This window comes from Homarus americanus, unplaced genomic scaffold (assembly GCF_018991925.1).
Source record: "Homarus americanus isolate GMGI-L3 unplaced genomic scaffold, GMGI_Hamer_2.0 scaffold23617, whole genome shotgun sequence".
NCBI classification, from domain to species: Eukaryota; Metazoa; Arthropoda; class Malacostraca; order Decapoda; family Nephropidae; genus Homarus; species Homarus americanus.
The window spans coordinates 3,694,082-3,708,812 of record NW_024720711.1 but is presented as its reverse complement, the minus strand read 5'-3'; positions in this window follow the sequence as shown (position 1 = coordinate 3,708,812).

Here is a 14,731-nt window from a genome sequence, read left to right as displayed (position 1 = left end):
TACAACGTTTTCTTCTGCTTTTACTAAGCTGCAGTTAACACGATGTATTATTTGTGTTCAATTTCTTTCACTGTATTTTGCTAGCGTATCGTAACCCCCTAGAAATAACTTGTGACTAAAGATTACCCAAAATCACTCTTATAAATTCTCAAAAAACATAATCATTAATAAAATATAACTTTTAAAAACTAAAAATTATTATTCAAAACACTTAAAATCTATCACAATGCGTAATAATAAATTTAAAACAATTAAAATCAGGAAAGAAAATACCATTGATGAAAATGGCCATAACTAAGGGGTAACTATGATAAAGGTCACCAATCAATCATCTCTTAAATAAATCCCAGAAAATCCAAAATTTTCATCAATTATTCTTTACCCTCAAAGGATCCCTGACTGAATAAATATATCCTCACGTCCAAGAGAAATTAAACTACCCATCAGATTTATTTCTCGAGGATTTCAGATTTATTTTTACGTCAATTAACGCCGATTTTAAACCAGCCATCAACTTTATTTTAATAGATGGAGATGAATTTATTTATTTATTTATTCTCAGATTCCTATTCTTCTTCGTTTAATGGATTTTGTGGGACGTTTCATTTCTCATCTTTATCCGTCTTTGTTTATCTGTCTGTCTGTCTGTCTGTCTGTCTGTCTTCTACTTTTCTACCTGTGTATCTTTTTATCTCCCTGTCTGCCTTTTTACCTGTGTTTGTCTAATCATATCAATTTATCTATCTATCTGGCTATCTGTCTGTCTGTCATATTAATATCTGATACTAAACGGAATTGATTTTTTATAATGTAGGCCTAAGTTTACTTTTGGGTCGATATATCACGATAAACTAGGTGATTTTACTCTTAATATGTTCAGTACATAATAATTCCCACAATATATTTCCCGGCAGCTGTTGAGTGAGAAGATGCAACTCCCTGAAGCGTGTTGAGATGAAAGAAATTAACCACATTCTTCGGTACAATAACTCTTTTAATAACGAAAGGTAAGGAAATGCATAAATTTGGTAATGTACAATAATTCATTCCCGCTTAAAATAAAATATAATCAAGTCATGGTGTGTTTTTATTTGTCATAGGTTAGCCCACATTAGTTAGCCCCACCTCCTATAATAATAATAATAATAACAATAATAATAAAAATAATAATAATAATAATAATAATAATAATAATAATAATAATAATAATAATAATAATAATAATAATAATAATAATAATAAACTCAAAATCATTCTCATATGGGTAAAACCTCGAAATATTGTGTAATGGTGATATAACATAATATTTTTTAATGTAACAAAGAATTTCCTTAATGTAATACACGTATCCCTTAATGTAACACTGTATTACTTGTTCCGTGTGACAGTTTGTATATAGAAGCATGAACGAAACATCAGATTGTGTTTTTTGTGATGTGAATAGATTAAAAGTGTAGTGAAAACAGTATTGGTAAAGTTAAATTACAGTTTTTTACTACATGTGCTGCTGTAACAAGATTGGTAATGGTTGGTTTAATCTGTAATGTGATTTTATCTGTAGTGATGCCAGACTAAAGTTTGTTAATAGTTAGATAAATATATTGTATAATGAAGGTGGCTGGTGGTACTGCTTCACTACAGTTTTATTTTGAAGTGTAAGCTGCAACATTACCAATAAAAAAAATATCGGATAAAATATTAGTTCATATAATCTCATACATCAGTAATAGTAACCAGTTTGTTATATGACCAAGGTTTTCCTTCCCCATCCCGTCACCATCTTTGTTTTCATTTATTTGGCGCCAAAACTATACATTAGTCAACTATGTGTATTATTTTACATATTGTGTTACGTATTGTTTAGTGAAGGAATTTTCCATAGTGTATTCTTTATTGTATAGTGTATTATTTTGTATAGTGTATTCCATTTAATATATTTCTTGTCACTTTAGGAAACATTAATGTAAACTGAAATATTCTACCAATATTTACCATAAAATTTAATACGCAATAACATTCACCACCAACCAATGAAAACTCCTCGTTGCGGGAGGTCTTATTAATGACTGGTTGGAATTGTTTGTTTTGGTGCTTCGTATTGTGATTCGAGATTGTTGGGAAGTTTTGTTCTATTGGTTAATTTTTACCTGTGGTGGTCCGGCTATTTTTGTTGATTACAGGTGAAATAATACCAGGTGGAGTGGGAGATAATAACAGGTGGAGTGGGAGATAATAACAAGGTGGAGTGGAGTGGGATAATAACAGGTGGAGTGGGAGATAATAACAGGTGGAGTGGGAGAATAAGAACAGGTGGAGTGCTGAAAAAAAAATAACAGGTTAGGTTAGGTTAGGTTAATTAGGAGGTTAGGTTAGGTCAAGGTGGATAAGGTAGATTATTTAATAACAAGTGAGTGAGATAATAACAGGTGGGAGTTTTATTCACAGTTTTTGTGAACGAGTTTGAGGTTTATGTTTTTCGTTTTTTTGTGAGGTTTTTGTCACTTTATTTTTGCTTTTATAAATTAATTTTTATCATTTTTAGTCAAATTATTTTTGTATAGGTTTTTTTTTGTTATTTTTGTTACTGGTTGGAATATTTTTTTTGAGTGGGTCTTTAATTACAGGTGGAGTGGGAGATAATAACAGGTGGAGTCTGAGATAATAACAGGTGGAGTGGGAGATAATAACAGGTGGAGTGGGAGATAATTACAGGTGGAGTGGGAGATAATAACAGGTGGAGTGGGAGATAATAACAGGTGGAGTGGGAGATAATAACAGGTGGAGTGGGAGATAATAACAGGTGGAGTGGAAGATAATAACAGGTGGAGTGGGAGATACTAACAGGTGGAGTGCTGAAAAAAGAATTAGGAGGTTAGGTTAGGTTAGGTTAGCCAAATAGTTATTGTTCTTCAAAGTGGATAAGGTAATTTTTATAGACATGAAATTCTTAAGTGTGTGTACATGTTTTGTGAGAAAGTTTTGACGCGAAATTTGCATACTTTGGAAACTTCACAGTCGGACATGAACGAGTTTTATTTGGCTGTTTTTGTTTTGTTATTGTGAGGTTTATGTTTTTCGTTTTATTTGTTTATTTGTTTGTCACTTTATTTTTGCTTTTGACAAATTAATTTTTCGTCATTTTTAGTTTAATGTTATAATTTGGTATATATTTTTTTTTAAAGATTTTTGTTAACTGTTCATATATTTTTTTTTCTAAGGGTCTTTATTTCCACAATTTCTATAGATAATAATTTCCTTAGGCATTTGCAGTACTTTTTTCTATAAATTTTCTTTTGACATTAATCTATTTCCACAATTTCTTATCGCTATTAAAATCCAAAGGCATTTATTTCCACAATCCTCCACCCAAGGACTGGTCGCAACTTGAAGGCTGATTCAGATTGCGTTGAGTTTTTCGCGAGCGGAGAAAAAAAAAATCCCCCCTCGGTTTAGTTAATTGGATTTCTTGGAAGGATGTCGTGATGTCCTTCTTCGTTGCCTCCGTCGGGTAGGTATTGACCTTATACTGACTGACCTTCCCTCGAGGAGTGAGTATTGGCCCCTATGGTAAATTTGGTTACGTTTGCGGTGAGTCAATGTCAGTAAATCGCTTTGGAAATTGGTTTAGGTGAAATAAAAAAATGGACTTTGGTGTCGTTTAAAGTGAGAAATTGACTCTGTAGTTTTAAATGAAAGAAAATTGAATTAGTGTAGTTTGGGATGAAAAAAGAAATGAGTCAGTGTAGTTTAATATGTAAAGAAAGAAAGATTCAGTGTAGTTTTAATGAAAATTCTAGTCAAGTGTGTGTGGTTATGATTGAAAAGAAGACTCAGTGTACTAAAATGATAAACAATATTGATTTAGATTATAATTTATGTAGAGAAAGAGTCTATATAAATCTCAGCTGGTCATAAAGATTAGGTTTATTTGAATTGTTTTTTTATTGGTTTATGAAGAACATAATTTTATCTAATTTATTGTGGTTGATAAATAATAGAACTATATACTGTATAATGTTATGTATTCAACTCACCCACATCTGTTCACTGTCCCACACCTGCGTCACTCTCCCACACCTGCGTCACTCACCCACACCTACGTCACTCACCCACACCTGCGTCACTCACCCACACCTACCCACGGATATACGGCCATCTAGTCATGAACGATCGCTACTGGCACTCACGATCGCTCATCTTCCAGTTTAAAGGCCCTGTTCACATGGAAATAACACGACCTATTCATGAACCTAAGTCGCTGGGGGCGTTTACGACCTTGTTACTCACTACCTATACGACCTATTCTCAAAGGAAGTTGTGATGTGATCGTGTCTTGTACCTGTATGGTCTTGCTATGTTGTATGACCTGTATTGTTCATATACCAATGTAAATATGTGTGAGGATTTTACTCTATCTATCTATCTATCTATCTATCTATCTATCTATCTGTCTGTCTGTCTGTCTGTCTGTCTGTCTTACTCTCGAACGTAATCTTTGGAGAGTTAGGTGAAATTCCATCCCGAGAATAGACGTAAACACATGAATTCACTAATGCTTCTCCTGTGTTGAGACTTACGACAAAACCAATCCCAGCTAACATGTAAAGGGGGGTTTGATTGAACGCCCAGAGTTCCTACGCAGTCGTTTAACCCGGCAAGAGGGCGTGTGACTGTACCAAGCACCAGGGAGGTGTTTTCCAATACGGTCCAAATATATGAGTTCCGGTCTAGTGTTCACGAAGATTGTCTGTCAGTGTGTTTTGGTGTTGTCTGCGGGGTAATACGTTTTTCAGTGTGTTTTGTTATAATGCATTTTCTCTCTGGGGTTTTATTGTAATGTTGTTGTTTTTTGTATTGTAGGGTATTGTTGTATATTTTTATTTGTTTTTCGTTTATATAATGTGTGTTGCTTGGGTTTTTGGTTAAAGTTGATGCATTTATTGTGTTTTGGATTAAAGTTGAAGATTTTATTTGTGTTTCTGGAAGACCACTACAGACCCCCACCTCATCACAAGACACGATGAAGAGATAACTACGTCACTACACCTTTTTTGTTATTGTCTTCACGCTAAAAATATATCGTTTATATTTAAAGACAATAATAAACCACGGCAAAAAACTACCATTAAATAAACCATTGATTGGATCCACACTGTCAGAAACTTCGTGCGATGTTTTTTTTTTCGTAACTGAAGACGTAAGAATGAACTGGTTAACTTATGTAAACAAACACAAACGTAAAATCGAATAAAATAACAGCTAACTGGTGCTTAATGTTTGTATGTCGTTAAGGTCGAGTCTCCGTGAACTTTTATTTTTATTTTGGTGTTTTAGTTAACCATCGTAGTGAGTAACCTTTATAAATTGAGGACATGTATAACAACAGGATTTAATTAGATTCATTAACTGTAATAAGGAGTAATAACTTCTTCGTTTCTACCCTTGAGAATAATAATTATATATATACTAGATATAACACGTCTAGTTAATTACTTTATTATGGTTGAGAATAATTATTGAACGTATAATTCCAACGTCTATCACTAGTTAACGTTATAATGTTATCACTGCGCTTCAACAACTACTGTAAGGTTTTTAAACGCGTAACAAGGGAAGTAATTACTTTAGTCCATCAGCAATTAAGAATTATGAGAGATAGAACTATGTGTCATTAGGCCTGCCCGGGTCATTAGTCGTGTGGCCGATTAAGACGGACCCATTAGAATTGGTCGTCCCATTAAAGGCTTGGGAAATGAATGTAAGTCAAATTGTGGGTTATTAGGACCTAAACCCAGCCTCCTCGTGATGTAAACCCAGGATTTACGTGTCTTAAATCCAAAATTTACGCGTCCTAAACCCGGGATTTACGTGTCTTAAACCCAGAATTTACGCGTCCTAAACCCGGGATTTACGTGTCTTAAACCCAGAATTCACATTACCTAAATCAACAGTTCCCATGACCTAAACCCAGCCTCTTCGTGACTTAAACCTAGAATTTACGGGTCATAACCCCATGATTTATGTAACCTAACCCCAGGATTTACGTCACCTAAACCCAGAATTCACTTGAACCTAAACCCAATCTCTTCGTAACCTAACCTAACCTAAGCATACAAGGAGGTCAAAGGAAGATATAAGAAAGCAGAAGTCTCTTGAGGAAAGCAGCCGTGACGAAGTGTGACCTGCCAGCACCCCACAACACTGTCTTACAAGGAGTACTGAAGACGATGTGATTAGTCGTGGGCGTCTCAGTGGATGTGACAAAAAAAACCTACTTAATGAGCAGAATATTACACGCCTTTACGAATATTATTTTGTGTATAAATTTGTATAGATATATGTATAGTGTTATAACCTTAAGTATTTTATATGTAAATGTGTATAGTTATGTATAAATATGAGTAGAATATTATACACACTTAAGGAATTTTATATGATGTATAAATGTTTAAGTATGTATACAAATTTGTAGAATAAAATAGAAATATTCCTCGCTTCATGTTACTACAATAGGCGGGAAAGATAGAATCATAGTACTCACCGGTGATTGGCTGACTCAGAACCTCCTCCACGTTGATTGGTTAAGGCCAGTCCACACGATCAAGCAGTGCCCGGTGGGCACGCGCTAAATGCCCGTTATCGGGCAAAATTAGCAGGCAAACCAGCTTGCCTGGTGGTTTGCTGCCGGATATGGAGAGACGACTTTGCCAGACAAACGATAACACCGGAAAACCGACATTCCTATAATATTGTCATTAATATTCAGCATTACACAAGCCTGCAATACGAGACACGTGTTATTATTGGAACCTCACGTGACTGTCAAAAACAGCTGATCACTACGCCACCGCTGACCTCGGGGGTCGGGGTCCTCAAGTCGGTGAGGTATGAACAGATACTGACAGAACGTAAGTTAGTACTTTGTAAAACCCGAGTTAAATACTGCAAATGTGATACGTATATGTTCCCCGCTCGGTCCAGATGTCCAGTGTATAACCAAATAAACTTATGCAATGTACATTATTGGCGTGACAATAAACGGGAGATTGTTTATGTATTGTGTAATGAGGTCATTCGTGTGTGTTCTTCGTTCCTGCCGCTCTCCTCACTCTAGTCCCATAGCTTCCTGTCTATGCATATCATAATTCTAACATTATTCAATTAATTTTTTTATACTACAAATCTCACCTGCAAGTAATCTTCCTTGAGTACTTCATACATGGCTTGACAAGTTGCAGGTAATATGGGAAACAAACTTTGTTTTGATATCCTCGTTCTGTACTGAAGTGACGTGTAGGTGCACCCAGTTGAAAGATATATGAGCGTTGCCTCTAGACGAGACTCTGCAGATATACTTTCCATCATATTGGTATCCTGTTTTTTTTATATATGGTTCCACTTTCGCTAGAAGTTTGTAACAGGTGTTGGGTCCATTCTCATGTAATTGGTGAAGTCTTGCTCATGTCCATCTAGCAGTTCACGTAAAATCGTGACATGACTTCCTAATACTTTTCTTCGACCTAACCACTCTTTGCACCATTCCCTTTTCTGCATTTGGTTCTTCTTTTTGCACATAGCAGCAATTATTATAGTACACAACGCTATGCTCTTCGCTTTAACTGTCCGGCGACTATTCCTGCGACACACCTTGGTGATCGTACCGCACCCGCCACTACCGACCACCTACTAGCTACCGGCGCCCGACTATGACTGCCGCCAACCACCCTCGTGTGTACAACGAAACACAGGTCGGGCACTGCTCGATCGTGTGGACGGGGCTTAAGACAGTCAACATAGTGCAAATTGATCGGAAAATAAACTTAGAGGTTTTTTTATGAATCGGCGTAAAGATTAATTAATATATATTTGTTCAAACTTTTAAGGATATATTCATGGTGGTATATTTCCCGGTGAAATGTGGTTAAGAAATACACAAGCCAGAGTGTTTTCAAGTCACACTTTATTTTTCTGGTCATATATTATTATAAATTCCTTTTAATATATTTATCTTAATAACTTGCCACCATAATACTTGATAATAAGTGTTTATTAATAGACACCGAATCGAAAACCGTTTAGAATATTGAGCTGTTGTGAGTAGCGGGATAGAACTCCATTATTTTGATATATAGAGAGATGAAAATTTAGTAATAATCTGTGATAATTTCAATCCAATACGAATAGAACTTCGATATAACGCTTATGATATAGGAGTCGGGGGGGGGGGTTAAAGGGGAAATATTTCGAGTATTTCTAAATTTCCCATTTCTTTCTCTCTCTCTAACCTCGCATAGCTTTCCAACTTATTTAGTTTTCTCATTTTCTCTTGTCTTTAATTTCCCCACTTTCTTGCCGTTTTCTTCCTCCCTCTCTCTCTCTCTCTCTCTCTCTCTCTCTCTCTCTCTCTCGCGGGAAAATATGATATAAAAACAAGGACTAATTTATTAGTTTGGAGAAGATGTGAACCTCCAGATGTATAGGTGTGTGTGATTGTACATGTATGTACGTATGTATGTATGTATGTATGTATGTATGTATGTATGTGTTTGTACATGTACGTGTATGTGCATTATTTATTTTTATAGCAAGGTACACAGCAACAACAACACCGCCGAAAAACAGATCATCAATATAAAACACATAAAACACATTAAATGGTCATAAAAACCCAACAAAAGTTGTATAAAAGCCATGACTTCTATATTGGCTATAAAACACTGTAGCCAGATAACGTCTAGAGCTTCACCCTCCAGTATATTACTGTCTTTTATGGAGTTGTGAGAGTACTAGACTTGGCTATATTGCTCCTCCATACAGCTGGTACTCGGCCTAGACATTATAAGTGATGTATCGCTATATCTTAATTGTATAGCTTCTAGGGGGAGCGGCGGCCGAGTGGTTACTACGCTGACCTAAGCTTCTAAGGGTCGCTGGTTCCCGTCCTCTATACCACCAGCTGTGAATAGGTACTTAGCTTTATAGTTGGGGAAGTGGCGATGGTGGAGGGCAGTGCCGGCCCCACAGCTACCCTGTTTACCCATGGTTTAGTCTGCAGTGTACTGTATCTACACCGCCCCTCACGGATCATCAGGTCTATGGAACCCACTTTAAGTTTCGTGGAAGTATAGTAGGGATACAGCACACCGTACTGTAGACTGTTTCAGAGAAGGTACTGTCGGCACTGTACTCAACACCACCACTTTCTCAACTGTAAGGTTAGGCACCGATTACAGGGTGAACTGTGGCTGTCCCGGGAGCTAACCAACGTCCTTTAGAACAACAGGATAGGAGGCGAGTGTTGTAGCCACGAAGGTTTTGTCCCGCTTGTCTTTTCCAATAATAAAGATTATAATAATTAATTAGAACAAAGAATAAGTTTCACTGTCAGTAGTTGCATTTTAACTCACCTCTTCCAACTGAACGCTGCCAGGTCCAATCAATTTGTAGAATTGCAGAGTGAGAAGCGTTCTGATTGGCTGGCTTTTGTGATTGCCATAGCACTCCCACAGTTTCCTGATTGGTTCTCTGTTGGCGGGAAATATTTGTTTTGCTCAACATGTTTGGGAACGACATCTTGCATGAATAACAAAGTAACACACCCAAAAAGTAACAGTCGTCAGTCGTGCGATATACAACCTCTCCCGGTGTTGTATCAGTGTGTGTGCATTTCATCCATTATTCTTTTCGTATTTCAGTAATGAGCAGTAGCAGAAACGGGTACATGAAGACACTACTGGTTTATTATTATTATTATCATTATCATTATTATTATTATTATTATTATTATTATTATACTTCACTTAGTTTTACCAAATTTTTTCTAGTTGTGTTGTTTCTTATGACGTGCACCAGAAATCACCTCGTGTGTTTTATCTACAACAAGTGGAGTGTTTTGAGTCACCCCAGCGCCGCCCTCATTTTCTTCCACACGCTTTGATCTTATACCTTTGAAGGGTCGAATTTCCTTCCTCTCTGCAGTGATTATTCTACTTCCTCCCTTCCCTCCAATTCTCGCCCCCCTGCCTCTCTTGCCTCCCCAACCCTCTTACTGCCTCTCCTCATATTTCATTTCTCTTTCTCCTAATCCTTTATTCTCTGTTTCTTTTTCTTCTTATTATTTATGCTATCTAGTCTGTTATTCTCTCCATCTTTCCTTCCATTACCTCTTCGATCTTCGCATTCCATGAACACTCCTTTCTCTTGCATGTTTCTTACTCCCTTTTCGTTCTCTTATCTTTCTCCCTCCCTCCCTCCTTACCTTCCTTCCTCCCTCCTTACCTTCCTTCCCCCACTCCTTACCTCTCTCCCTCCCTCCCCTCCCCACACACTCCCCACTTTATCCCGAGGTGCGTAAACTGGAGTACATGGCCAGAATATAGCCAAAGTGAAGAGAATTTGGCGGGTTTTGAGTATACTGGCGAGAATTTCTAGCCAGTATAAACACGTCTCTTACTAAACATAGCCAATTTTTATCTCAAAATTTAATAGATATATCATTAATTTCGTCTTTTGGATTAATAACATGAAGATAGATTATTTATTTCTGATAATTATAAGTTAGTGAATATATTTTACAGTGATTAATGTATGTTATAGTATGATCATGTAAAATATGTAAACATAATACCTTGGTATGTATTTTCAGCGTTGGTATTCCTTGTTGTAAAGCCGTGTTCACAACGACTCCTGAAAGTGACAGCAAAACTCATTCGAAGATCACACATAAAATATCCTCAAGTGGTGCAGTTTATGTCGTTGGTAGTGTCATCTGTATTCAGGTCGGAAGCCTTGAGGACGTTTGGGTTGAAGCCTTGCTGCTTTGTAAGTTATTCTACAAGGCGGGAACCATCCTCGGTAAGATATCTACGAATGAGTTTTGTATTTAGGTGTTGCAAAAATTATTCATTGCAAGTTGAAGTTTTTCCATTGACGGTATTGTAATTTGTTTATGAATCTTGTATGTGAGAATTATTTGCCGCATGTAGATGTAGTAAATTGTATTAATGTATGGTGTATTGATGTAGTTTATAGTTTATAATATTTGTAGGGAATTGTTATTGAATATTATTATATTGTTATTGTATTGTAGAGTAGAGTAGAGTAGCGAGGATGAACAGCCATTTTGGATTTTTCATACTATTTAAAGAAATTTGTTTAACTTTTAAGTAACGGGTGAAATGATATACAATTAGTTACAGGTGAGATGATGTACAATTAGTTACAGGTGAAATGATATACAATTAGTTACAGGTGAGATGATGTACAAGTTACAGGTGAGATGACAGTTACAGGTGAGATGATGTACAATTAGTTACAGGTGAAATGATATACAATTAGTTACAGGTGAGATGATGTACGATACAACATAGAATCTGACATCATCATAACACAGCATTTAAATTATAGGTGTCTCCATTGCTTCATGTCTTAATACTATAACAAACTTCATCAGAACTTCACAGTAAAACTCTCTTAATGAAATAACTCTTTAGTATATCATGTTTGTTGCTCCCAGGTGTATCATGTTTGCTCCCAGGTGTAGTGTTGTCATCTCTGGTGTTGTGGTCACATTATCTCCTTGACTCAATGAAGCAAAAAACCCCACTAGATTTAATGATAATAATCTCACCCATAAACCTCCAACTTTGTTTACATAGTTCCTCCCTAGAGCCGTGCCTGGGTAGTGGTGGGTGTAGCCGTGTTGGGAACCCGGGCAGGAGTGTCATTTGGGGGCTGTGACGTGTGTACAGCAATGCATATAATCTTGCATTTTATAAGAACAATTTGTGTGGTTGAGAATTGGAATATATTCTTAAACGAAATAATAATACGACAGGAATAATTTACGGTTTTAAAATTGGATATTAAATTGAATAGCAAATATTAATTGTTACGCTAAAATATGTATCTAAATATATACATTGAAATAACATTCATACTAACACGTTTATATCATCTTGTTAGCTGCTTGGCCACGTCTCTGTTACGCACTGTCGGCACGTAGGCCTACTGGGTATGTACTGACTCCAGTATGTATCTGTATACCTGCGCCAGTATTAGTTAAGTCTGGTCTTGAATGAGCTCGTACGTGGTACCGGCATAACACTCGCAGGTTGTTCTTAGTTCTCCCTGAAAGTTTTCTGAATTTGTGGCTTCTTCATCCATAGTATTTATATGACAATTAATTTCCTTTTATGTTTCGTGAAGGTGGCACCTATCAATATCTTCTTTAGTAATAGTCGATACAGTTAATTTAGTCCAAGTAAACTTTTGTACTGTATTTCTTCTATGATGTTCATGAGTACCTCTTCTTTGAGGTTCAAAAAATGTAACTCGGCAAAGAGTACTAGTTTGCCCTCTTTTTATAGAAGTTTTCCTTGGAAAATTAGTCACTGGCTGCTCTGCTCTGCCAACAGGTGGCGCCACGATCTCGCTGTGGCAACTCGTTAAAAATAATGGATATAAAGGAGAGTTGTATTTCCTTATTGGATATTCCTTGGAAGTGTTTCTGATGATCATTGCAAATATTTGTAAACTTAATATTCTGTTTTCAGGTCATGTTAAGGGTAAATGTCTAGTTCATTATATTAAAACTAAATTCGATTTTTTCTTTTCAAACCCTAAAGCTATGAGCAGCACTTTGGAGTGATACGCGGCGTCACCTGGTCCTCGGAGATATGAATCTGATCACCTATAAAAAGTCAGGCATTTATTATTCAAATTCCACTTTACTGTAACCATGAAGCTGTAATGAATACTTTCAGGATGTTACACAATACGCAAACCATAACAAACAATATTATACAGAAACCAAAATAACATAAGCTGGAGATATAACCTGATGGCCAGTTTATAGATGAATCGATGATACGTTGAGGAAGACAGATAATTCTCTATTAAGATAATGAAATGTAAGTTTAGGAGTCTTCTTGGTAGTGAAGTTCCTCAAACAGCTCATTATATTGTAAATCTCTCTTAATTTTATGGTCAAACCTTCACAAATTCTCGTTTGGCTTTTGATCGACACCAAACCAAAGTGAGAATGCCGCTACGTGAAATATCGCTACAAATAATGGCTAATAAAAACTAAAAATCTATCTTTTCCCGCCCAAAACGATAGAAAAACAACAAAAAATGTATAAATTATTTTAGGGAGTCAAAAATCCATATATTTTTTACCTTGGTATTTCCTAACATATCTTTCGCTCCTGAACTATACAAGACTTCTCATTGTAGACTCTACAGTGCTGTAGAGGATAAAGTGGACCAGTAAAATGTTTCTCGCTATATCACTTTTACGATTTTTTTTGTCTCTTGTAACGGAAATCCATTAATGGGCCCCTGTCTCATCAACAGAACATAATATATAAATGGGTCAATACATCTGATATTATATTCAGATTCACCACCCTGTAACTTCCCACTGGCTATGAGGTGACATGTTCAATGCACGTGATAAGGTGTGCCCACGGGAAGCTGCGTCATACTATGCTGAGTAAAGGCATAAGTAGCCGGCTCTCTGGCCACCTAAAGCGAGCAGTAGTTTGATATCCTTGACTAGAGGAAGACGTTATTTGAGAGCCGCAGTGGATGGCTTCGTCTTCCCTCGAGGGGAACGACGTACCCATACCGTTCTCCCTCGATGGGTCACTACTCATGAGTCGCTCACAACAACTTATATCGTAAGGACGTGACCAAACGTTTATAAGACATAAACGCCGTCCCTTTCTCATTCACTCTTATACAGTGAGACTTACGGTCGATCTACACTCAGGAATTATATATACAAACCTTTTATAATAAAACAAGGAACTACCGTTTGGGTTTCGTTACTTAAACCCAAATAATAAATATATGTGAACGGCTTGGTTAATTGCACAAGCAGCCGATTCATCCAACCTTCCACACCACTCATGGCTTCATTTACCTCCGTTATGTCATGTGCTAGGTTATGTTATGTTAGGTTTAGGTAATGATTAGTGAGGTTAGCTTAGGTTGAGTCAGCTAAGATGAAGTTTGGTTATGCTAGATGGAATGAAGTTGGTTTAGTTATAAGTAGTTGTTAAATCAGGGTATATTAGGTTACATTATGTTAGATTAGATGAAGTTAGTTTAGCTAGTTAAAAGTTAAATTAAGTTAGGTTAGATTGGATGAAGTTAGTTTGTGATTAGGCTTCGTTAGATTATGTCGTTTCAATTTATGTTAAGATATTAGGTTAGGTGAGGTAAGGGTGGACTACAGATTATAAGATGACTATGGTAGGTGAAATTAGTTTAGGTTCGGTTAGGTTAGGTTAAACTGAATTATTATAGGTTAATTTAGGTTGAATTGGATAATTTAGAACGGTTTGTTACCTATTCACCAAAATTCCCTTCAGAAATAGTCGGGTTGTGTGATCACTGTGGTGTTGTCTGGGGAATTTTAGCGTGGTAGCCGTGTCGAGCGCTCCCTATGGTCGGGAAACATGCAACATTACTTTTGTGTCTCTTTCGTTTGACAACAGTTTTGGAATATCTAGATACTGTCATCAAAAGAATACATATCCTATTTTGGGGGATTATTATATATTTCTTATAAAATATAATCTACGAAATGAGTTAAAAAAGTTGAATGAGAAATTGTGATTTTAGCCGCCAACTCGATGTTATAATCTCGCTTTTCTCCAGAAAATCGTTTCACTGCGTTATAATTTCCCATAAAAACTTCATCAACAAAGCCTTTGTCCAGAAG